The sequence below is a fragment of the Carlito syrichta genome, unplaced genomic scaffold (genome assembly GCF_000164805.1).
Source record: "Carlito syrichta isolate Samal-C Ts95f unplaced genomic scaffold, Tarsius_syrichta-2.0.1 Scaffold307336, whole genome shotgun sequence".
NCBI lineage: Eukaryota > Metazoa > Chordata > Mammalia > Primates > Tarsiidae > Carlito > Carlito syrichta.
The window spans coordinates 1-23,573 of NW_007251432.1; the positions used below are offsets into that span (position 1 = coordinate 1).

Sequence of the window (23,573 nt, forward strand, 5' to 3'; positions counted from 1 at the left end):
TGTCAAGGAGGAACTTCTCTCCCTTCTTAAGTTCAGTTTTAGGGAGGCTGCTAAGTATTCCAGCAAAAGGCAGTTGAGCAAGGAACAGGCTTAACTGAGTTCATAAAGAAAAGTGACTCAAAGAGGTTAGAATTTACTGTTCTAACAGGGGTGAGGAAGGGGCAGAAGGGCAAGTCTGGGAGGACAGATGACTTCTTAGAAGGGGAAAGGGAGGTCACTTATGGAAGAAAAAGTGAATTTTTGGAAAGATAAATGGACCTTTAGGAGACTAGATGGAGGATGTGATAGTTTTGTGTCAGCGCCTGTTCGTTGCTCCTAGGGAGAGGGAATTTATGACTTTTGAGTTCTTTTGGGAAGCTCTGCTCTTAGACAGATAAGGAATTTAAGGAACTCTAATGCCTTCAGCTCAGACTAATCTTTACACCAGGGTGGCTTATTCTGGACCTTTTCAAGACCAAACCAAGATAGACTTGAGGAAGAGAGCGGTTGAAAGAAGAAGCTGAGAAAACGAATTACTGTCATTTTTCAAGCCCATAGATTCCCCAGGGTCAATGTCTTAGGGCCCTTTCTGGGTGTTAGGTTATGGTAGTTGCTTTCAGAGGGTACTTTGGATGTGGGGGGCAGGAAGCGTTAAGTTTCCAGCTGGAAATGTTCTCATTATCAAATTGCTGGGGGTGGAGCCCTAGTGACCCTTCCCAGGACTGATCTATGACAGGGAGTGTAGAGTTTGGCAATGGATTGACACAGTTACAGATGGATACCTCTTTGATCAAAGGGAGACCATTAGGGCATGTTTAGGCTGTCGGAATTGAAGAGTCGCATTACTAAGAGAGTAATTATGCCTGTCTTCCCCCACCGTGCCTGTCACCCACATCTTTATGAACATTATTCTGCATTTGTCCAGTTGGCTGGCATAGCATTTTGTGGCAGCCAGTAGTGAGGGAGATGTACTTATTTAGCTTGCTTCTAAATTTAGTTTGTTTGGACAATGTGACTGTTTTCTTACTATCCCACCTCCTCCTTTATTGTGGTCCTCACTTTTGCAGCCTTCTCTTAAAATACCCCTTAGGCAAATGTGATTGTTTTTCTTCATTGGTGACTGGGCTTGTGGTGGTGGGTCAGCACAGCTTGAAAAGAGCACAGAGAAAAAAGCAGGTTCCCTCCATACTTTCATCTGTGCCACTGAAATTGCTTATTTTGGGTTTTGCTGGGCAGTGGAGTAGGAGAGAATGGAGCCATGGGAAAACCCAACTACATGCCTCCTATAGGAAGCATAACAATAGTGATTATTCCTGGTGTGAGAGTACTCACTGAAGCAGGTTTGAGGTGCAGGGCAAGGTTTGCGATGTTCCTTTTATATAAATATAAATTTATATATAGACCAGGCTAGTCTCGAATGCTTGGGGCTCAGGCAGTACTCCCATCTTGGTCTCCCATAGTGCTAGGGTTATGGGCGTGAGCCAGCATACTTTTGAAAAATTTCTAGCTCATAAATGTTATTGAAAGCTTCCTTTATTGTTGGAGGTTTACAAGCCTGTTGCCTGACTCTTTCTTCTATCTGTCTCTGTACTTGCTGCCTAGCGCCGCTGGCTGCGGCGTCCCCCCCACACTCTTTTCACATTTTATTAGGATCCTGTAGAACTTTCACTCAACTGGTTCCCATTTCTTTCACTCTTCCTTATACTTAAAATCACCCCTCCATTTTGTAATGCCACGCAGAGTAGGTAGTGAGGCTTTGAGAAAGACTTCTTTGGAGCGTTTAAGCTACACTGAAGGAGTCTGACCTCGTGTCTTTATCATTTCCTGTCTACAGACAAGGAAAATGGACTTAAGCAGCAGGGATTAATGGAGGCCGTAATTGAACAGGAAGTCTTTGTTTTTCAGCCCTTCAGAATTGCACATAGTTTGGGTGTTTTTTATCATGAGTCTTGCTTAATAAGAGGTTAGACTTCTTTTCTCAGGATGTTTCCTGGAACTGAGTGGGGATCAGAAATTATCCTGGAGTTAAAATGCTCAGGAAGGGGGCTACCATGCTGGCTTCACTGGGTGAAGAGAGGGGCTTCTTTTGATTTCCTCATTTTACCAATCTCGCCTCTGGGAGTTTCTGCTATTGGCTTTGCTCAAATCCTTGGGAAGCCCATAGACTACTTTTGTAGTATGACAGTAGCTGCAACTATGTATGGTGTCTCTGGAAAGGAACTATATGGCACTTGTGTTATTAATATTAGTGCTATACGTTTAGCAGAATTTTGTTGGTTCATTGGCCAAGAGACAGATAGTGTGGTTGACATCAAAGCCCCTTGTGAAGGAAAGAGAATGACTATCCCTTCTTGGAAATCTAATCAGAAGACATTCTTGCCTGGCCCTTCTGAGGGTTCATTTACACCATATGCAATTAGGGTGGACATATATGCCCTGCAGGTACACACTGTATATCTGTTGTCCACGACTGCAGTCTACATATGTGACCTCTTTCAGCTTAGTGTTCATTAACAGCATCAGACTGGGGCTGGGAAGTGACTGATGAGGAACGCCTGGGAAGACTTTTATGTTGTATTGGGGAAAGGTATCTCAGGTCACTAAATGGTTCTTAAGATTGTAAGTGAGATAGTCACTTGTGAGGTGGAAGGCTTTAGCTGACCCCTTTTTGCCCCAATCCTCCAGGATCTTCGATTTGGCTTGATTCAGCGATGCTGTTTTGTTTTGGTTCTGTGGCCTGAAGTATGGTTACCCTGTGCAGCATTGAATGTTGGTAAAAATTAAAGGCTGCTTAAGTGATAGTTCTGGGCTTTGTTAGAAAGGAAGACGACTTCCATGCCTTGCCTTGTTGCCTACATTGGATTGGATGGTTTCTTTGATTTATATTCAAATTTCTATGCCACTGCTGTCTCTTCTAGAACCCTCACGGCAGGTATCGGAACACAGATCCTGAGTAATATCCTGTGAGCCTCCTGTTCTCTAATGAGCGAATGTGCCAGCCAGGCTTACAAAGCACAAAGCAAAGAGGAAGAGGAGGAGCAGAATTATTTTTCTTACATTCATGAACTCTTAGCAGACTCTTTAATTATAACCATGTTTCTTCATCTTTCGGCAGTTTTACAAACCTAGCCCTCTTTTATAAATACTTCGTAAAAGACAGTGTGTCAATTGTATTGAAGCCTTTTATTACAGAGCAGACTTCATCCCTATTTTGGTGGGTGATAGTTTAAGTAACACCCTGTACTTTGAAATTTACAAATAATGATAAATAAACTTTTCTGTTAGAGCCCCAAAATGAATACCTGGAACTTATTCATAAAGGAAACTTGTATTTGTGTCATGGTGCATTGCTTGAGTTCTTTTCTTTTCTTATCTTGGTGGTAAAAAAAAAAAAAAAAAAAAAAAAATAAAAATCAATTTTGGGGGAGTACATATCAGGAAAAGAAATCTTGTGGATTTTAGCTCTAGGCATATTTTTTGGTGTCTAAAAAAACTGGGTCTTGTATTTCTGTATATTTGTCATACAAGCTTAGAGTTGTGTGGTAATAAGTTGGTGGGGTGAAAAGGTATTGCTAATGGCCTTCGTGTTACTACTTTCTGTAGAGTGACTGAGTTCTTAGCTGGCACCAGATTTTAGAGCAGGTCCTAAAAATTGGCGAATGCCAGTGCTTGTCCTAATTCAAAATTCCTTTTTTTCCCCTTGGGGTGATCTCACAGCTGGAGTCTGAAGACTCGCTATTGCCATCTATTGGCTAGTTCATGACATTTCCAGTGGGCAGAGAAATTGCCTGGGATCCCTTTTCTATTGGTTACCCTTTAAATAAAGAAATTCTCTGTTACTGAGCTTACTGCCTGAGCGCGAGGCCAGAGCCCGCTCTGTTCCTTCTGGGACTAGTGGACATTTTGAGCATTGCCTTAATGCTTGGGTCCATCTTTTGCTAATGGACTGTTAGAATCCCATCTACTGCACAGTTCCATGTAGTAGAATGTTCTGTGGAAGTTTCAGCAACTGTCTTAGCAGGATTCCACTGGAATTTTTTATTTTTATGAATGAGCTGTGTAGCATTATAGAATGCAGTTTTTTCTTATTTATTTGTTTATTTTTCTTGAAGAAAGTAAAACAGGATTCTCGCTCATAGGATCATTTACTCTGTCTTACCAGCCATCCTAGTTGCCAGAAGAGTTCTGGCAGTTTGCAATTGGATCTTGAGTAATCTAAAATTGAGAAACTGTGAGGGTTTTTGTTGAAATGATATTTTAAAAACAAAATTGGCAATCCCTCTGAGAGAGAGTAGATAGGCAAAGTAATATTAACGGACTCTTCTAGGCTTTTAACTGAATGTACTTTAGACAATTTGTTCACACCTTATAATTACAATAATGTATTAGGAATTTCTTTGACTCTTTGGCTAGATTTTTAAGATACTTCCTTCTGACTCTCATTGACTCCCTTCTGCCTTAAGATCTACCTTTTGCATCAGACTGCTCTGAGACCAGCAGTCTTGGTTGAGAAGTATTTGTTGAAGAGAGTATTTGTGGGTTTGGAGTTGGAGCTTGATAAAAACAGGGTGATGCCACTTGGGGGTGGTGTGCCAGACAGCTTTCCATAGGTGGAAACTGTTATGTTTGTGACTGACAGAACAAAAGGGCTTTGTTGCCACTTTAATTGTTGATTAATGATGATCCCTCTCAAATTTGACATGGTTGCTTTCTAGAACACAAAAGAACTCAATGTCAGATGTTTCCTTGATCATGACAATCATGATTTTCAGGCATTTTTGGTTCTTTGACATTTCAGGATGCTGCAGAAGATTTCAAGAAACATAATTGAATAATTTTATTAATTGAATCAAAAGCTGCACCACATACTACTTTTCATGCCATTTGTGTGGGATGTCACCAGCTACCTGAGATTTATATGCACCAAGTCATGTTTTATTTGGGAAGAAGTTGTTCATAGCTTGTGGATATGTAGCGTTTTTAACTTTGATATATATTTTTCTCTTTGCTCTTGCCTAATCATTTCCCTGAAATAAAGGAAAGGTTTACCTTTCTCTCTGATGCCTGCTTTCAGCTTCTTGTATTCTGAGGGAGTAAAGTGTTTGTGAGCCGTTACGACGTCTTCCCTAGGTGCTGGTGATGTTTAGGTTTGCAATGCTTATTTATAAGTAGTTATTTTAGTGTTCCTAATAGTGTCTCAAGATTCTGAAGGAAGTTAATGTGTTACCTAAATGAATTATTAGTTTTTCACCAGAAGGGTTGAGTCTTAGTGCAGATTATAGATAGCATTGCTACTACTTAATCGTTCAAGTGATTTTTTGAGTTGTGATATCTTTCTAAAATACATATATATGAATGAAATTCTCCACCTCCTCCTCACCTTCTAAAGTGTTAGGCTATATTCTTATCTCAAGTTGGAATGCTACTATATATTGCTGTTTCACCTGTCAACTGGCAGTGAGGAAGTTGGTGCTAGAAATTTTTAGTTTAGAAATACAGGCAGCTTGGAGACTTAGGTTTTAATTTTCCACTGGGTACAGGCAAAAGATCAGTACTTTTCATCTAGGATAATGAAAGCATAGATCCAAATGTATTATTACAAGAATTACTACATTCAGGTACCTCTTGTTAATCTTAATTTTTATTTTTTTGAGTTGGAGTCTCTGTTACCCAGGCTGGAGGGCACGATCATGGCTCACTTCTCTGCCTCAGTCTCCTGGGGTGAGGCAATCCTTCCACCTCACTATCTCTAGTAGCTAGAACAATAGGTGTGTGCCACCATACTCAACTAAACTTTTAATTTTTTTGTAGAGATGGGTTTTTGCCCAGGCTGGTCTCGAACTCCAGGGCTCAAGCAGTTCACCTGCCTTGTCCTCTGAAAATGCTGGGATTATAGGCAGGGGTGAGTCACTGCACCTGGCCTGGTGACCCCTATTTCATAGAGGAGGTCAGAGATCACAGAGGCTTGGAAATAGATGGAACCTTGGTTCTTCCCTTTTAATAGTTTTTTGTTTGTTTGTTTGTCTGTTTTGAGGTGGGTGGTCTCACTCTGTTACCAAGACGAGTGCCGTGGCACAATCAGCTCACCGAAGCCTTGACCTCTTGGGCGCAAGCGATTGTTCTACCTCAGCTTCCTGCTAGCTGGGACTCCAGGTGCACACCACTATACCCAGCTAATTTTAAATTTGTTTTGTAGAGCTTGAGTCTCATTATGTTTTCCAAGTTGGTCTTGAACTCCTGGGCTCAAACAGTCCTCTTTCTTCAACCTCCCAAAGTGCTGAGGTTACAGGCATGAGCCACCACAGCTGGTGTCCTTGTTTTTCTTTAAAGAAATTATCTAAACGAGAAAAGGCCTAACTTGCCCTAGATGGCACATTAGTTGAACTAAAGCTCAGGCTTTGTGCTATCATTGCTCCTTCCCTTGTACCACTGTGACCAAGCAACACTTTGTAAGGATTCGTCTGGAGGGGATTCAACCAACAAAAATTCCTTTAGGCAAATCCAGCTATGAAACTTTTCCTCTAAATAGCTCCCTGTGTAACTTAATTAAGACAAGTGCTGCAAATATTTAATATCCTGTGGTTTTTAGCATAAACAAACTATTTCATCTGTTTACATGTAAAGCCAGAAATGAGGCCTGTGGACCAATAGGGCTCGATTTCCAGAAATACCATAAAGCGGGCATTCTGTGCAGGCAAGCTCCCATGGAGCCAGCTAGCTTCCCCTTTTGTCATTGTCTGATGTCCTCAAAATCTGGTAAATCAAACCAGTGGTTAAAAGCTGTGGGAACTAGGTGGAACCGAGCTTAAAAGGATCTAGTCTACACCATTGCTTTTCATTCTGGAGTTTGGTATGAGTTGGTCTCTGCTAGCCTCCGGGTTCACTTGAGGATGTGTTTATTTTCTCTTTACTATTCAGGATGTTTACAACCATCCTGTGTGGTTTGCCTACGGCTGCACTTGCATTTGAATTTGTTGGGCAGCGTGCCCCAGGGTAGGGGTATCCCCTGCCCGACCCCCCACAACCTCCATCACGCACACACACGGGCACACTCTTGTTTCTTTGAGTAGCTGCCAGGTTTGTAGTGTGTGTGTCTGGGGTAGAATAGAGTGGGTAATTATTTTGGGGCTGGAAACACAGGAAATTTTTTTTTTTGAATAGGCCTTTCAGCAAATTGGCAAAGCTTCAGGGCCTGCTCCCACACCGGCACAAAGAGCACAGCCATGCCGGTCATTTTGCATTTGCCAGACGCAGAGTGTCTTATTTTTTGAATGAGCAGACCCTCCCTCCCACCCATTTCTTGCCCTTTGTTTAGAATTGGGATGTAATCTAAATAATTGGATTTCCCAGCTTACGTTTTTAATATTGGAAAATTGAGTTAATAAAATGATGTTTTGGCATGCGTGTCCCTCAACAAGGGACCAGCTGTGCATTCACTTTAAGCTGCCGGGTCCCCCCTGCTCCTGTTCGCTCCAGCCGATTTGTGTGCACGCCATGTCCTTCTTGGATTTGCAGACTATCAGAAATCCTGGACAGAAACAGAATTTAATTAACCTGCAAATTGCTGTTGTGCCATAGTTAGGGCTACCCCAGAGATTGAGCGCACAGATAGCAATAAGCTGGTTAACTCTACACTGTAGATGACCCCAGAGGAAACCTGGAGAAACAGTGCCACCCTCTTGTGAGGCTTCTAATGGCAGGATGCCCAGGCAGCTTCTGAGTGGCAGGAAGGGGCCAGGGAGGTTATTACAAAACAAAAAATATTTGGCTTGGGACTGGGTCAGCTCATCCATGGGGCTTCTTTACAAACTTGCTCTCCTGATTTATTTGTTAACTTTCAAATAATGTTAGTGTTTATTTTGACTTTTGGGTACATTTTCAAGTGATAAAACCTAACATTCATTTGGTTGTCAGCGATACCATCTAGCCCCAAATGAGGAGAAGCTTAGCAGGAAAAGAAGGTGCCCTTCCATGTAGTTGGGAGTAGAAGCGGAAACGGAAGAGTGCCCCTCTTCTCCTTTGGAGCTCATGCAGCTTGATCATGAAGTTCAAATAGTCTCTGATTTAGTATGTGGTGTCTTGTCTGCAGGGGGCATGGCAGGAACATCCTGCTGGGTCCAGAAGATTGTGGCTTGTGGACAGTTGTGCTGTGTGAGGACCAATGGAATGCAATGACATGTCATGTGGTAGGAAAGTGCCATGGTGATGAGAACCAGAGCCAGGCCTTATTTAGCTTCTGTAGGATGATGGTGATGATGGCAAAATGATAGTTCTTACTTAGTGATGATACCAATTGTGATCATGTGGGTAGGTATTCAGTTTATTTTTATTTTTTTAATTACCAGTCTCTCTATTCAAGGCACCTGTTGATTCTTAATGACACTGAATTCCAGTTTAACCTTTGGGTAGACTTCTACCGGGATAGCCACTGATTCTACCTAGAACAGAACAACATGGCTGCTTCTTGCCTGTTACTTTTGTATCTGTTGCAGAGATAATTAGCTATGTCTCCATGGTACCTCTGGATTACCATTCTTCTGCTATTTGCTCACACCGGTGCGTATGCTTGAATGTGTGATTCTTAAATAATGTGTGATGGACTTTGTAGTTCGTAGACGGTATAGCAGTGGGCTGTTCCTCCTCTTCCTCCTTCCCAGCATTTAGGAGGGCCTGTCCCCTATACTTGGTAAGCCCTGTAGTAGAATTAGGTTATAAAGGAGACTGCAATAGAGTACATTGTAGGCCAACAGAAGAGCAGAGGAATGGATTTGGGGTCGAGTGGTGGGTCATGGGTGATTTATTGCTTAGGATAGTCGTGTTTTCCTGAGGAGGTGATTTCTGAGTGGAGGCATGAAGGGCGCAACCTGTATCAGGCCTGGAATGTTCTCTTCCCTTATTTTGTCTAGAGGATGAGAAGAAGCCAGCCATGGTAAGATGGATGAAGCAGTTTTGAGTAAGCAAGGTCCTTTGGTACCATTCCTACAACCTCTGCCTCTAACTTAGGCAATTTATTTCCATGTAGAGTGATACTAGTGGATCAGATCAGTAAGTTGGCTCCATTTCACTGCTTTTTGTCCCCTTTGGAGATGTTTCCACATAAAGGGATTCACTCAGCAGAGCTGATTTTTATTGTGATTGAAGGGTCTTCGGTCCCCTTGGCCTGGAGAGGTTGTAGAGAGGGCGTGTGCACTAGATGGTATTCTCTTCTGCCACGTGGAGGTGACTGATCATGGCAGAGAGAGTTCTGACCCGGAGCTCCAAAGTTTGACTGCTGGTCCTGTTTATTTTGCCATCCAAGCCATGTGACCCTAGGTGGGTCTCACCCTTCTTCCAGTTACTCATCTATGCAGCAAGGGAGATCTTCTTAAGATTTCTCAAAATCCCAGAATCACTGGATTTTAACATTTACCCCAAACAGCAAGAGCAGTAATAGTTTGTATCTGTATTTTTATTTTTAAATCCGCTTTCTCAAGTCGAATGCATTTGTATTCTTTGAATTTTGTGGTTCTTTAATTCTCACACATATACACCAGTGATGATTTGTTCTGAAACAATTTCTGTTCCCTCAGTCTTGTTGTCCCAACCCTAAGTTTTACCATATTGTAAAAAAAATATTATCCTCTCAACATATAGATTCATATGTCAGCATATTTCTTCCTCTGTTGGTTTACATTTCCTTGATTTGGCCTGTTCATCTTGGCTCACTGGACGGTTTGAATTAATTGGTTTCATTGACAGAAGGTACATACATATTGAGTTCCTAGAATGAAGGTGTCTTCTGAAAGGGATCCCTTGAAAAACTATTGAAACACAAACATGGCTCTCATGGCTAATTCTTTGGATTGTGTGAGGGACACCTCTCTGGGACTTTGCTCTGTGTTGCCTGGATCATCCCATCTGTGAGGGGCCATCCAGGGTACACTCAAGGCCCAGAGACGTTAGGAACCCTACATTCTATTTTACCCTCAAACATTCTTCTTTTTCTCCCTCAGCCCCAGAACCCTGGTGCTTGTCACACTCCAACCTTCCTAATGACTCCAAACCTTTCTTAGGCCAGCGTTTTCATTTTAAAGCATTTTGCTCTAATACTGGAATGGTGGGGGGGGGGGTTCCTGGTGAACATGCCCGTTGGTGGTGGCAGGAAGGGGAAAGCAGGTGGTGCAGTGGGTAAGAATGCCACCCCCCTGGAGGCCGGGTCCCTGCAGGCTGGGTAGAACCCCACCGCCCTCCTCACACCTGCTCGACAGCCTCCTCCTCCCTCCCTGGGGTTCTGCTTCCTGTGCTCTAGCCTCTCTGCTCACAGCAAATATTCCAGTACATCAGAATCACTCCCCCTCCATTTCCCTGTATCCGTCATTCTAGAAGGAACCACCTGTCCCTGAAATCAACCTGCATTGGTAGGGGTACTTAACTCTGAGGACTTGCATAAGTTGTCATTCAAGGTCTTTGGTTGTAGGGGGCAGGGCAGCAGATCAACACCTTTGTCATCCTCATGCGACTGTGGGAGGAGGAGCCATACCACAGACCTGCCCTTTGTGGATGGTATGGGTTCTTCCAGCCTCTTTAAAAAAGATATTGGTTTGTCTTGTTCTTTAGTTTCTGGTTTCATCTGGGCCTCACAAGTACTTAATCACTTGGGAGTTTGGCTTCTTGCTCTAAGGGGTAATTTATTTTGCTGCCACTTTTTAATCTGCTCTTGCCTTATTTTTCATAGTCTCACTGGGAAGAGTCATCAGGCGTAAAGTACTTTTTCTTTGAACAGTGGTAGGAGCAGTTTATCTTGAGGTCCTGAAATTGTAAAATAACTCGTGGTGTCTTGGTCCGTCATCTGTGCTTCGTCTGTGTTTACTTGTTTGTTTCTCATTATGGCTACACAGTCTTCCCATCGTGTGTGGCATTTGTTTTCCCTGACTTCTAAAAATGCAGGAAACGCTTAACATCCTGTTCACATGCAGGCGGTATTTCTATAAAATCCCTGCAATACTCACAGTGTGAATTGTCCATTGAAATGAACATGTATACACTATGTAATTGCCAATTAAAGAAACTTTTCAGTAGAACAACAAGAACAACAAGAACAACAAAACAGTTTTTCTGAATCTGACACAAAATTTCTTTTGTTTTAAAACAGACGGAAGGTTGATGGGAAGGGGAAGCCTTGTTGGAAAAGTAGGGAGTTCTGTTGGGGTCAGTCCACCTGATGGCCTGTTGGACTGTTTTGAGTGTTTCCATATTCCATAGCCTTTCCTTTCTTTGCTCAAGATGTGGCTGCCACCCGGTGCTGGAGAATTGAGCATAGAAACTGAGTCCCTTGACGATTATTTGGGCTTGTATTTTATCTTTTTTTGTGGCCCTTTCCCCATAGTTTTATTGTTTAATTTTATGTACACACACAGACACACCTATTTGCGACAGATAGCAAATTTAAGGCAGGGGAGAAGTAACGAAACAAAGCTCCTCCTCATCTAAGACCATTTGAAAGGCACTGCTTCACGGTTGTCTGAATATCCTCCCACCACCTCTCTCTGATCCTTCTGTGTCCCCCATGGAGGTCCCTCCTCTGGGCTTAGCAGCTTCCTCAGTCCACCTTTCTGGTCTGTCACGTCTTATATATAGGCTGTCAGTCGGTTGCCAGAAAGCTCTTTGATCCTCAGTACATAGAGATAGTGGCATTGCCTTATTCCCTTTTAAAAAATAACACTTGGAAGTTTCTGTTAAACTTGGTTTACTTTCTCCCAATACTGCATTATTGTGACTGTTTCACATCAGTTATTGCTGGGTTCTAAAGTGCTTTTGATGAGCTATGGTGTTTGTAGATTTTTTTTTTTTTTTTTTTGAGTTGGAGTCTTACTCGGTTGCCCAGACTGGAGTGCAGTGGCTACTCCTGGCCACCGCAGCCTCGCCTGCTGGGCTCCGGCGATCCTTCCGCCTCAGCCTTCTGAGTAGCTGTAATTATAGGCATGCACTACCATGCCCGACTGATTTTTTGATTTATTGTAGAGATGAGGTCTTGCTGCCCAGGCGGGTCTCAAACCTGCGGGCTCAGGCAATCCACTCACCTCAGCCGTTTGTAGATTTTTAAAGGACTATAGATTGCCCAGTAAAGTAATTGACATCATGCTTTCTCCATTTTGATTGAATGTCAGTTTGTATCAGGAATATAATTTACACAGTGTTTTTGTTGAGTTACAGGGAAGCAAGAATAGATGGTGTTTAATATACAAGGGTAGTTAAGGTTAAAATGAGAGGTAAGTTGCATCAAGGAAATTATTGTACTAATTAAGCAAGGTGAGACTAAATACCTTATAGCATTGTGATACTTAATATTTTGGGGATTGAAGAATTTGAGGGGGTATTAATTTTCACTTTAAAATGTTAATGGTATTTTGATTATCAGCAGTTTAAGGTACTGTACTTACTATCTTATATAATCTACTCCTAACAATAAGTGTGCAAAGGAAGACTTAATTATGACTTACAAATACATCTGCATCTTTTTACTTTCAGTTTTTTTACCCAGTTGTTTGGGTGAGATGGATTATCAGTCCTACACAGTGTTTGATACTGATTTGATTTGTTTTGTGCCCTATACCATGGGCTGCTTTTTGGTTCTTTTTGCTGTCTTCCTATCCTTGAATAACATTTTTTTTTTTTTTTTTGAGTCAGAGTCTCACTCTGTCACCCAGGCTAGAGTGCAGTGTCACGCTCACAGCCACCATAACCTCAACCTGCTGGGCTCAGGCGATCCTTTGGCCTCAACCTTCCAAGAACCTGGAACTACAGGTGTGCACCACCACGCCTGGCTAATTTTTTGATTTATTGTAGAGAAGAAGTCTCACCATGTTGTTCAGACTGGTCTTGAACCCCTGAGCTTAGACAGTCCTCTTGCCTCTGCCTTCCAAAGTGTGTGAGCCACTGTGTCCAGCTGAATAATATTTCTTTAACATCTCTCTGAGCAGATCTAGGTAGACATTTTAAAGAAATACACAAGTGAATTCTTATACACGGAGATGCTTACCGTTCCCTAATGTGTAGTGATCCTTAGAGTTAGAGGAAGAGCTAGGATTTTGATCAGATTAGTTGAGCACAAAATAAAAAATGTGTTAGTATACTTTATGCATGTAGACAATGGAAAATTCACTGTTAGGAAAGAAGAAAGGTAACTTTCCCAAGTTATATTAGGATTCATATTGACATAAAGGAATGTCTTACACATAAGACTTTTCAGATGAAAGGTGTCTCTAGTTAAAGAAATGTCTGTTGTTCTCCACAGACATAAAATGGACATGTTAGGGAGTTAATGTCAATTTGTAATGGGAAAGAGTCCTAAAGGCAGATTTTTGTTTTTCAATTCTTACCTAAAGAGTTTGGACTTGACCTTGTCAGCAGAAGGTAATCCATAATTTGGCGAGATTTGAAGGGGGTGGGCAAATTAAACATAGTTTTTTTCTGCATTACAAGGTTGAATTATTGTAGTAAACTTTCTTAAAGACTGAATTCAGAAGAAATTAGAGGTGGCAAGCATTTCTTCATCTGGGTCAGAAGACTGGGACAGTGGTGGATAAATGAACAAAAGTGGACTGGGTTTAAAGACCCACTAAGAATGGAGTTGTGTATGGCTTTGTGACACTGTTAGATGAACACATAGGACGTTGTATGAATGTAGCATTTTCTTCTTTACTGTGGGCTGAAATAAAAGTGTGAACACCATTAAACTCGTGCTGTCAAACTCTGCCATTCTTATCTACTTGGGCACACATGTGGTTTGTACACAGGCATGCACTTGTACACATATATAAGAGGGAGGATCCCCCCCAAAACTGGAATTGTCTTTTGAGGGCAGGCCACTTGCAGTACACTTGGAGTTTTTTCCTTCAGATCAAATAGACAAAATTTTTATCTGGAAGCTTTGAAGAAGTTGCATCACATTTTGCAGAAGAAACCTGTTGTGGTAAGCAGGTGCCTGCTCCTTCCATCATGACAGTGCACCTGCCAAAAACGTGCTGAGTGTTCAGCAGTTTGTTTGTTTACCAAGAGTGACATGACCTCTGTGCCCTACTCTCTCTCTATTGACCTGATCTCGCCCCAAGCGACTTTTGTTGCCCTGATGAAAAAAGTCTTCCAAGGGAAACATTTTGTCGATGTGTAAGAGGTGAGACAAAAAAATGGCAGAAACACTAAAAAGCATTCAAATTGATGGATTCAAACACTGTTTTGAACAGTGGCTAAAGTGTCTTGATAGGTGTATTGCATCAAATGGAGAGTGCTTTGAAGGTGTCTAGAGTTTAAGCATGTAAGAATAAATACATAGTTTTTAATAAATACATTCTGGTTTTGGGTTCCCCCTTGTACATACATGTTTTTCATGTACATATTTTATATAAAACACAACCTTTTAACCAAATTTATTGCATTTTAAAGCAGGGCTGTGGTTTATGAGAACTTGAGAGATACAGAACCTTAATTAGAAAGAGTTTGCTTGAAATAGGATCTTTTTTCCCTCACGTGTCATAATTTTATTGCTGCACATAGGTCTACATCCTCTGGTCTCTGCTTAATTTATTTTTAATTTTCTTTTGCTTTTATAGGCCCAGGCTGCAAGCACAAAGGAAGTTTGCTCAATCTCAGCCGAATAGTCCCAGCACAACTCCAGTAAAGATAGTGGAGCCATTGCTACCCCCTCCAGCTACTCAGATTTCGGACCTCTCTAAAAGGAAGCCTAAGACAGAAGATTTTCTTACCTTTCTCTGCCTTCGAGGTAAGACTACATTCCTGTTCATTGCAAGGACTGGCCTGGTTGAAAGCAAAAGAAATAAAACCTTGTACAGGTAGTAACCATTACCTTTGCTGTGTGCTGTGGTCATCTTTCCGTCCTTAGCCTGGCTTGAGGGAAAACTAAAAGTGAGAAATCCTGCCAAGAGAGTGTGTTCTAGGTGTGGCTTTTGAAACATCTATTTTTTGTGTGTCTTCCTATTTCTTCAATTTTCATTTGACTCTTCCACCTCTTTATGGACTTTTCAGCGCTTGGTTACAGGGGTTGCATTTTTATCATTTGACTTTTCTCGATCTACACCAGCACCTCTTAAAACACACATTGTTGACTTCCTGTTTTGTTTGGTAATTTTTTTTAATGGTGAGGGAGTTGTGTGGGGATATGAAGTCTCCTTTGCTCCCGTCAATAAGCCATTGTGATGAGGGCATCACTGTACTGCATTAAAGACAACAGCTGTAGTACTTTCTGAGTCTTTCTAATTAATAGTGAAAATATTAACCCATATGTGTAAATAGGGCCAGTTAACAGAGGCAAGATGAGGATTTGGGATTTGAATGGACTTACAAGGGAAAGTGGTTATTACAGAAACTAAGTTTTTTAATAATAGGAGGAAAGAAACACTTAGAGAATGTAGAACGCTTCCAGAGGAAATGATGGTTGGAGAGGAGAGGCAGGAAGTCATGAATACAGAGAGCTCCTCGGGTTGAGGTTAGTTGAGAGAAAATGAGCAGATGGAGGGCCACTTTGCTATTGGAAAGCCGCAAGGTTCAGGGTTACTTAAACAAATTTAACATTTTGAAATAAGTCACAGAAAGATTGAAGTACCTTACAGATAACTTTTCCCTGAACTATTTGAGCATTAAGTTTTCACCAATCACCCCTCACTCAATTCATTAGTGTGTATGTCCTTAAAATGAAGACATTCTCCTATATCCCTCAAAACGAGGATGTTCACAGTGATACTCTACCACCCTGCCATCCTCAAATGCCTATTTCATATTCATTCCAGTGCTTTATAATGTCCAAGTTTAGAGCACAAGGATCCAGTTCAGAATCAGGTGATGCCTTTAATCGTCTATAGTCTCTTTAGTCTGCAATAGTTCCTCATTGTTTTGTCTTTGACCTTGACATTTGAAAATTATAGGTTAATTATTTTGTATAAGATCCTTTAACTTGAGTTGCCTGATGATTCCTCATTCCATTCAGGCTTGTGTTTTTAGAAGGAATATCACAGAAGTTGTTTTTCATTCTTGTCTTTGGGTCTTCTGTAGTGGGATACGATTTGAGTCTGTCTTTTTCCAGATAGAGTTCATATTGATCATTCAATTATGGTGGGCCAGTCAGAAGTCTTCAATGTAAAGTTATAATTTCAACTATTGTAAATGATAAGTATTTTGGGGGGATGTCCTTTGACACTGTATCTATATTTTTCGTAATCTTTATCATAATTATGTCTGCACAGACTCACTTCCTGTTTTATTCAAAGGGCTATAATCTGTGACTATCATTATTTATTCTGATGTTGAGTGTCCCAGATCCTGAATCTAATCCATGAAGCCCATTCAGGCTGGCTTTTTTGTCCTTTTGATGTGTCCCTGTCATCCTTCCAGCCTTATGCCCTGGCACAACAGAATGTTCCAGGTTCATCGTGTTCTTTGCCGCCTCAGCCCTGGTATTTGCTTTGTGTCTAAGGAGCTTTGGTTTCTTGTATTGACAAGCGCTGCTTCAAAGCCAAGTTCTGGGTGCTACGTATGCTGGAAGCTAATTGGAGTGTCATTTCTCCTAGGCGCTCTGTGTGGACTGAGGGGCGTGTGTGTGTGTGTGACTTGTTATCCTTGGTATATTTATCTCCTCAGTCTTTTCACTGTGACCCTTCTCCCATCCCTTCTGTCCCACTCCCCCCAGGAGGAGCACTTTTCATCTTACTTGGCCTCAGAATCTTTTGTGGTTGGTCCTCCCTCCTTCTCCCTGCACAGGTGTTCTACCATACCAATTGGTATTGGGAATGAACTGTTAGGGAAGGGAAAACGAATAACCGAGGCTTATGTTTGTCATTCTAGGCTATGTTGATTGTCTCTGGCGACTCTTAAGACATAATGAAGTAGAGTAATTATATTCTTGTTAGAAATTTTGTAGCAGCTGTGGATCACTCGGCCTTGAATAAAGAGAGATGAGGTTGTTGGGAATCCCACCAATATGTCTCTGTTGGCTTTTACGTAGTTCTTTTCTGAGTGCATTTCCTGATTCTGGATGTCACGTGAAGATGGAAGGGAAGGTATGATGAGAACTAAGTAGGACAGAATCTTGTGCTGGATTGGTTGTATATAGAGAGGAGAAAAAAGCAAAAGACCCACAAACCTTGAGGCTGGTAAGGTGTGATATGGTATCATCAGGAATGGAGAGCGAGTAGAACAGGTGCTCATAAGGGAGGAATTTGAGCTAAAGGAATCTTTGAAGGGTCAACAGTATCAGCAGCAAGATGGATTCAGGTAAGTAAAGTTTTAGCCAGGCATGGCGTGCGTGCCTGGCTGCAGTGAGCTATAATTGTGCCACTGTACCTCGATGCTTGGTCACAGAGTGAGACCTTGTCTCTTAAAAACAAACAAAGAAATTGTGATGATGTGACTCTTTTTTGTGACTTTGTTCATGCATGACTTAAAAATTTTTTAATTGGCACATAATAACTGTACCTATTTATGGAGTATATAGGAATGTTGTGATACATATAAGTATAATGATCAGATCAAGGTAATTAGCATATCTATAATCTCAAACATTTATTATTTCTTTGTGATAGGAACATTTAGTATTCTTCTAGCAATTTGAAAGTATATATTATTGTTAGCTGTGGTCCTCCAACATTGGTATAGAACACTAGAATTTATTCTTCCTATATAACTATAAATGCATGATTTTTTTTTTTTGAGTCGGAGTCTCATTCTGTCACCCAGACTGGAGTGCAGTGGCCACTCCCAGCCACCGCAGCCTCAACCTGCTGGGCTCCAGCGATCCTTCCGCCTCAGCCTTCCAAGTAGCCGGAATTACAGGCACGCGCTACCACGCCCGGCTAATTTTTTGATTTATTGTAGAGATGAGGTCTCGCCTGCCCAGGCGGGTCTTTAACCTGCGGACTCAGGCAATCCACTCACCTCCGCCTCCCAAAGGTGCGGGATTACAGGCTGAGCCACCGAGCCCGGCTCAAGATTTTTTTTTTTAAGTGCAACTGTGGTTGATTCTTTTTTTTTGAATGGGAGTCTCATTCTGTCACCCAGGCTGGAATGTAGTGGCATGCTCATGGCTATGTGTGTGCCACCACTCTTGGTTAATTTTTTGATTTATAGTAGAGACGAGGTCTTGCTATGTTGCTCAGACTCGTTCTGAGCCCCTGAGATCAGGCAATCCTTTCGCCTCTGCCTCCCAAAGTGCTGGGATTACAGGCGTGAGCCACCAAGCTCGGCTGGAGACTGAGTTTTTAAAAAGGGTTCCCGTGACTTAAAAATTTTAGTTATTCTTCTTTAACAAAGGAATTTTGATGTCTGGAATTGTTTTGGGAAGATCCACCAGCCCTGTTTCATTTGGATATCTGAAAACTGCTCTGTTGATCATGGAATCTACTTTTGCATGTCTTTAGTATAGAGTGGCTGTGACTACTGTTTTTAGGTCCAAAAGGTTTGGGAGTGAGAAGTATAGAGAGGATTCTGTGATTCTGTGTAGAGAGGAAATTTGTGGTTGTACTACACGTACCTGTATATGAATTGTCTTTTGCTATCATATTTTCTGTGGTTCTTGGATATTTGGAGAGGTGTGCTTATTGCTCCAATAAATGGCATCTAGAGAAAACATTACTAAGTACCTCATTTTGAAGTTTCAGGATTCTAGACATAAGAGAATCATGTTTCATAGACACAGTTTACTTCTTTTGGATTCCACATACAAAAAAGGGTTAAATAAATGAAACCGGCCGGGCACTGTGGCTCATACCTGTAATTCCAGCACTTTAGGAGGCTGGGGCGAGACGATTGCCTGAGCTCAGGGGTTCGAGACCAGATTAGGCAATTTGGTGAGACCTCGTCTCTATAATAAAAAAATTAGCTGGGCATGGTGGCGCGTGCCTGTAGTTCCACCTACTTGGAAGGCTGAAGCAGAAGGATCATCTGAGCCCAGCAGGTCGAGGCTAGGGTGGCCATGAGTGTACCACTCTAAGTGAATGAATAATGAAACTTAGGGGATGGTTACAACAATTTTATACAAATGTTCTGAATCTTAGAAATGTCTTCTGTTATGAACTAGGCAGTAAAATAGTTTTTGTTATTTGTTTTTAACTGGTGTACAGTAAGGACTCTTACTATACTACTTTACTATTTCTCCTATAAGTTTTAAATCTGAGGTATTAAAAATGAGTCAGCTTTAAAATGTCATCTTTTCTTTTCTTTTTTGAGTTGGTGTCTTACTCTGTTGCCCAGACTGGAGTGCAGTGGCCACTCCAGACCACTGCAGCCTTGACCTGCTGGGCTCCAGCATTCCTTCCGCCTCAGCCTTCCAAGTAGCTGGAACTACAGGCGCGCGCCACCACGCCCAGCTCATTTTGATTTATTGTAGCGATGAGGTCTCGCCAAGTTGCCCAGGCGAGTCTCGAACCCGCGGGCTCAGGCAATCCACTTACCTCAACCTCCCAAAGTGCGGGATTACAGGCTGAGCCACCGAGCCTGGCTAAAATGTCATCTTTTCATGAGGACAGGTGTGTTTACCTGATCTGGCTCTACAAGCTCAATGTGACAGATGATGCTTACAATGCCTTCATGACCTTGGAAACCTGATTGATTTGGTGGCTTGAGATGGCATATTTTTATATGTAATTGCTTGAGCTAATTACAGCTTGTGATTTGAAGCGTACAAAATTTAAATAGATGGTTCCTGTCATTGTGGTACCTTATCTTTCATTTTTAATTTAAGAAAAATAAGGTGTTAAACTTGTTTTTAATTATAAAACTAACTCCTGTTCATCTTGAAAATATCAGCAGAAGAGATAGGTAAGTAGGCAAAATAATAAACTCAAATAGCTTCTTTCCATCTCTCAGAGACAGCCCCTGTTAATCACCTCCTTTGTAAATATCTTCCTAAGCTTTCTATGTGCATATAAAAGAGGTATTTTCCCCCTGAAATGGTATTGCTTTATGCTTTTTATTTTTGCAGTCTGGTTTTTCTACTTAACAGCATGGCGTAAATGCCTATCTGTCATATCTTTTTAATAGTTTCACAGTGTCCCATTTTGTGAATGTTTCATAATTTATCTAATTTCTGATTTACATTTAGATATAGTTTTAACTTTCTGATGACGCATATCCTCAGTTAAATCTTTGCCTCATTGAAGCCTTTTCATGCAAAGTTGACAGTTGGAAATCCGATCACCATTCTTTTATACCTGCATTCTAATTCTGTTTCTTCTTTTTTGGTGCTGATTCCAAACCAAATATAGCTTGTCAGAGCCCCAAACCTAATGTTCACCATAAAGAGCTCAGTCAGTTCATCACCCTTGGGTGACAGCGGGTGCTGTGCAGGGTAAAGAAAGCAGTCTTTAATAAGCTCATTATTTATAGGCGAGAAAGTCTGGCTGTAGAAATAATGAAGGAATCAAATCAAAGCCCTGGAAGTAATGTTTGTTGCCAAGGATTACAGGTCATTTTTTACTCCAGTCCCCAATTATTACCTTTAATAGTCTTGCCACTAATTTAGAACATGAGGGAGAAAGTAAGTTGTGAGGCTGCGGGAAAGACAGTGAATAGTTTTTAAAACATTGTTCGTTATCCATTAATGATGGTGAGAGGGTCCAAGACCATGCCTTCTCAAATCCCCACAAAGTGTCTTCAACAAAAACCTCGAGGTGGGGAGGAAAAAACCTTAAACCATCTGGGATTAGTATAGATAATGTAAATACTCTAGCTAGTCATTGGGTTTAAACCTGTAGAGTCTTCTAAAAATCTGTTACTCCGAGCCCTAATAGCTAAGTTTGTAAGGCTCTTTAGTTTCCTGTTTATTATCATGCCCTAAAATTTCTGAAGGAATGGAGGGTGGAATGAATAGTGCAGCCGGGCCTGAAGTGTTTGCCCGCAGTGTATTTATCTTTAAATAGCTGCTTTCAAGGGGTCCGCAAGTCTCTTGCCAGAGGCATAATTAGTATCTTTCACTGGCACACGCGGGGAAGAGGGTTTGTGCGCGGGCTGCACGCGGTGATTCGTACCATCGCCGCATTCCCTGTCACCACTCTCGTTATTCTTAATGAGTTCTGTCGTCTCCTCTTTGTTCTGACTATGATTATTAACAGATTAAAAAGAGCTTAATGCAGCAGAGCGCTGGCAGGTTAAATGATTCTCTTATTTACATTTTCCTCTTTACAGGCACTGCAAACAAGGGGGATTCCCAAAGGGGACTCCTGAGGCATACAAACCTACACACAGTTTATTCCTCTGACCGAGGGCATCACAGTTCAGTATCACAGCTTGGCCTGGTGAAGGGAGCCTTTTAATGGGGAAATTTCTAGTAAATATCCTCACTGTTAGCCATCAGGAAGCAGTGCTATCTTGTTTTGGGATTGCCTGCCTTTTGTTTCCACTGTCTTTCAGACTCTTCAATGATCAGTTGTCATTCAATTGCTAATTAATTTAGCCAACCTTTATTGAATCCATTTTATATGCTAGACACCTAGAAAACAGAGATTAGTTAGGTGGTAGGTGACATAGACAATATAACAATGAATGTGTGAAAATGCTGGGGTATGGGCGAATCCCTGTGAAGCAGGAAGGGGGCTCTGTCCCTGGTTGTCTGGGATGGCCACAGAAAGATAGTAACATTTGAGGTGACTCTTCTGGAGTGTATTGGAAAGCTTCAAGTAGGAGGTGTCCTAATAAGCCTAGGAGGTTGGGAAGATGGTACTAGGAGCTCTGTAGAACATGGATCGAGGCTGCAAGGAGGCCACCCCAGGAGCACAGTAGAAAGCGGGTGCTTTTGGGTAGATGAATAAAATCTGTTTCCTCATCTGTAAAATGGGTATTCTAGTGTCTATAGTACACAGTTGCTGTGGAGTTAAACCAAAGCCAGTGGGTGTAAAATAGCCCAGAATGGTGCCTGAGGCAGTCGTCCATGTGTACGTAGTCATCTACCCAGAGCCATCCATTGGTCACCTTGGAGGATGGGTTTCTGGACCTCCCAGGCTACCAAAATCCATGGACACTCAAGTTCATTATATAATACATTATATAGTCTTTGCATATATGCACATCTTCCCATATACTTTCAGTCATCTCTGGATTACTTCTAATACCTAATACAGTGCAAGTACCATGTAAATATTTGTTATACAGTATTGTTTAGATAATAATGACAAGGGGAAAAAAATCTATACCTGTTCAGTATAGATGCAGCCATTCACTTTTTTCCCCTGTTACTTTCTATGTGCAAACGAATCTGTGGGCCAACTATACATTTATTTACTATTTTAGTAAAAAAATGAGTTTAGGCAAAAGTAGTGGGCAGGGAAGAGGATTAGACTTCAGATTTAGGTGGAACAATCTGAAAGAGCAGCTGAATAGACTACAGGTAATAGAAGAGACAGCCCACCCTTGGTGTTTTCTCTATCGACAGTTGCTGGCCTCATTGGCAAGGAGCACATATTTTGATATAGTGCTGGCCTTGGGTATTGAGGAGTAGGAATTCTAAGTAGGGCAAATGCAAAAGCCTGGGGTGATTTAGAGGTCATGGAATGAAAGGGGATTAACCTGTTAGAAAGCAATTAAGTAATCCCCCAGTTGCAAGGAACACTATGGTGCTAATAATGAACTTCCTTGAGCAAAATGGGAATACTTTACATTATATAAACTCTTTGGGGAAGAAAGCACATGGCCACAGTGGTACACAACTTTTTTTTGATGGTCTGTGAGAAAGGTTGCATCTAAATTTTTGAGAATGGCACTGGTGAAAGTGTATGTTCCTGAATGGTGTCATCACAGCCTTGGGGCTTTCGGGGCCACCTCCTCTTTTCTCCAGATTAAACCAGCCTTATGTTCTGCATATGCTTGGCTTTCCCCTAGAGTGTGTGCTACTTAGCTCAGTTCTGCTGAGCAAGCTATTTATTGGCTAGAATAGTTTATCAGCTAGTAATGAAGAAATATGAAACCTTGGGATATTTGAGGTGGAGGAGGGGGAGGATGGATCGCTTTTACTGGCTCTGTGACCTTGATCAGTAGTGAAGAGTCCAAGACATTTAGCTCCAAAGATTCTTCTTGCTGCAGGCCAGCTGGCCCCTGACCATGCCTTGCCCTCCCTGAAGATAAAGCAGGCTCCCTGTTTCCTGCCAGTGGCTGCTGGCACCAGTTCAGTAGTACTTCTTAGAATATCTTTGGCCTTCTTACTTTCTAGAGAGTCTCTTGGTATTTATTGTCCTTTCTGAAATCCATTTATAGAATACGGGGTTGGGGGAGGGCCGTAAGAAGTGACAATGCAATTCAGTGGTTTTTTGTTTGTTTGTTCAATGAAACAGGGTCTTACTCTGATGCCCAAGCTGTAGTACAGTGGCACCATCACAGCTCATCACAACCTCGAACTCCTGGGCTCTGGCAGTCTTTTACCTTGGCCTCCCAAAGTGCTGGGATTACAGGCATGAACCACTGCACCTAGCCTGTAATGGCTGGCTATTTTGTTGGCCAAGCTCCTTGGGGATGGCAGGAGTTTCTTTACTCAGATAGTACTATAGTACCTGGCATCCATATCCCACAGGTAAACTGAGTATTCCACATCTCTTTTGGGCACTGAGGGAGCTAGGGGTTGT

The 23,573-nt window shown here is 41.7% G+C and overlaps 1 protein-coding gene across 1 annotated transcript in view; it reads left to right on the top strand.

Annotated features, from left to right (window-relative positions):
* Window positions 1-14,569: 14,569 nt before the first annotated feature.
* Window positions 14,570-23,573, top strand: part of JARID2 (jumonji and AT-rich interaction domain containing 2) — a 74,452-nt gene continuing 65,448 nt past the window's right edge. Inside the window, exon 1 of the mRNA XM_008064424.2 lies at window positions 14,570-14,737. The gene's annotated coding sequence lies outside the window, so the exon portion shown is untranslated. The remainder of the gene's footprint in view (window positions 14,738-23,573) is intronic.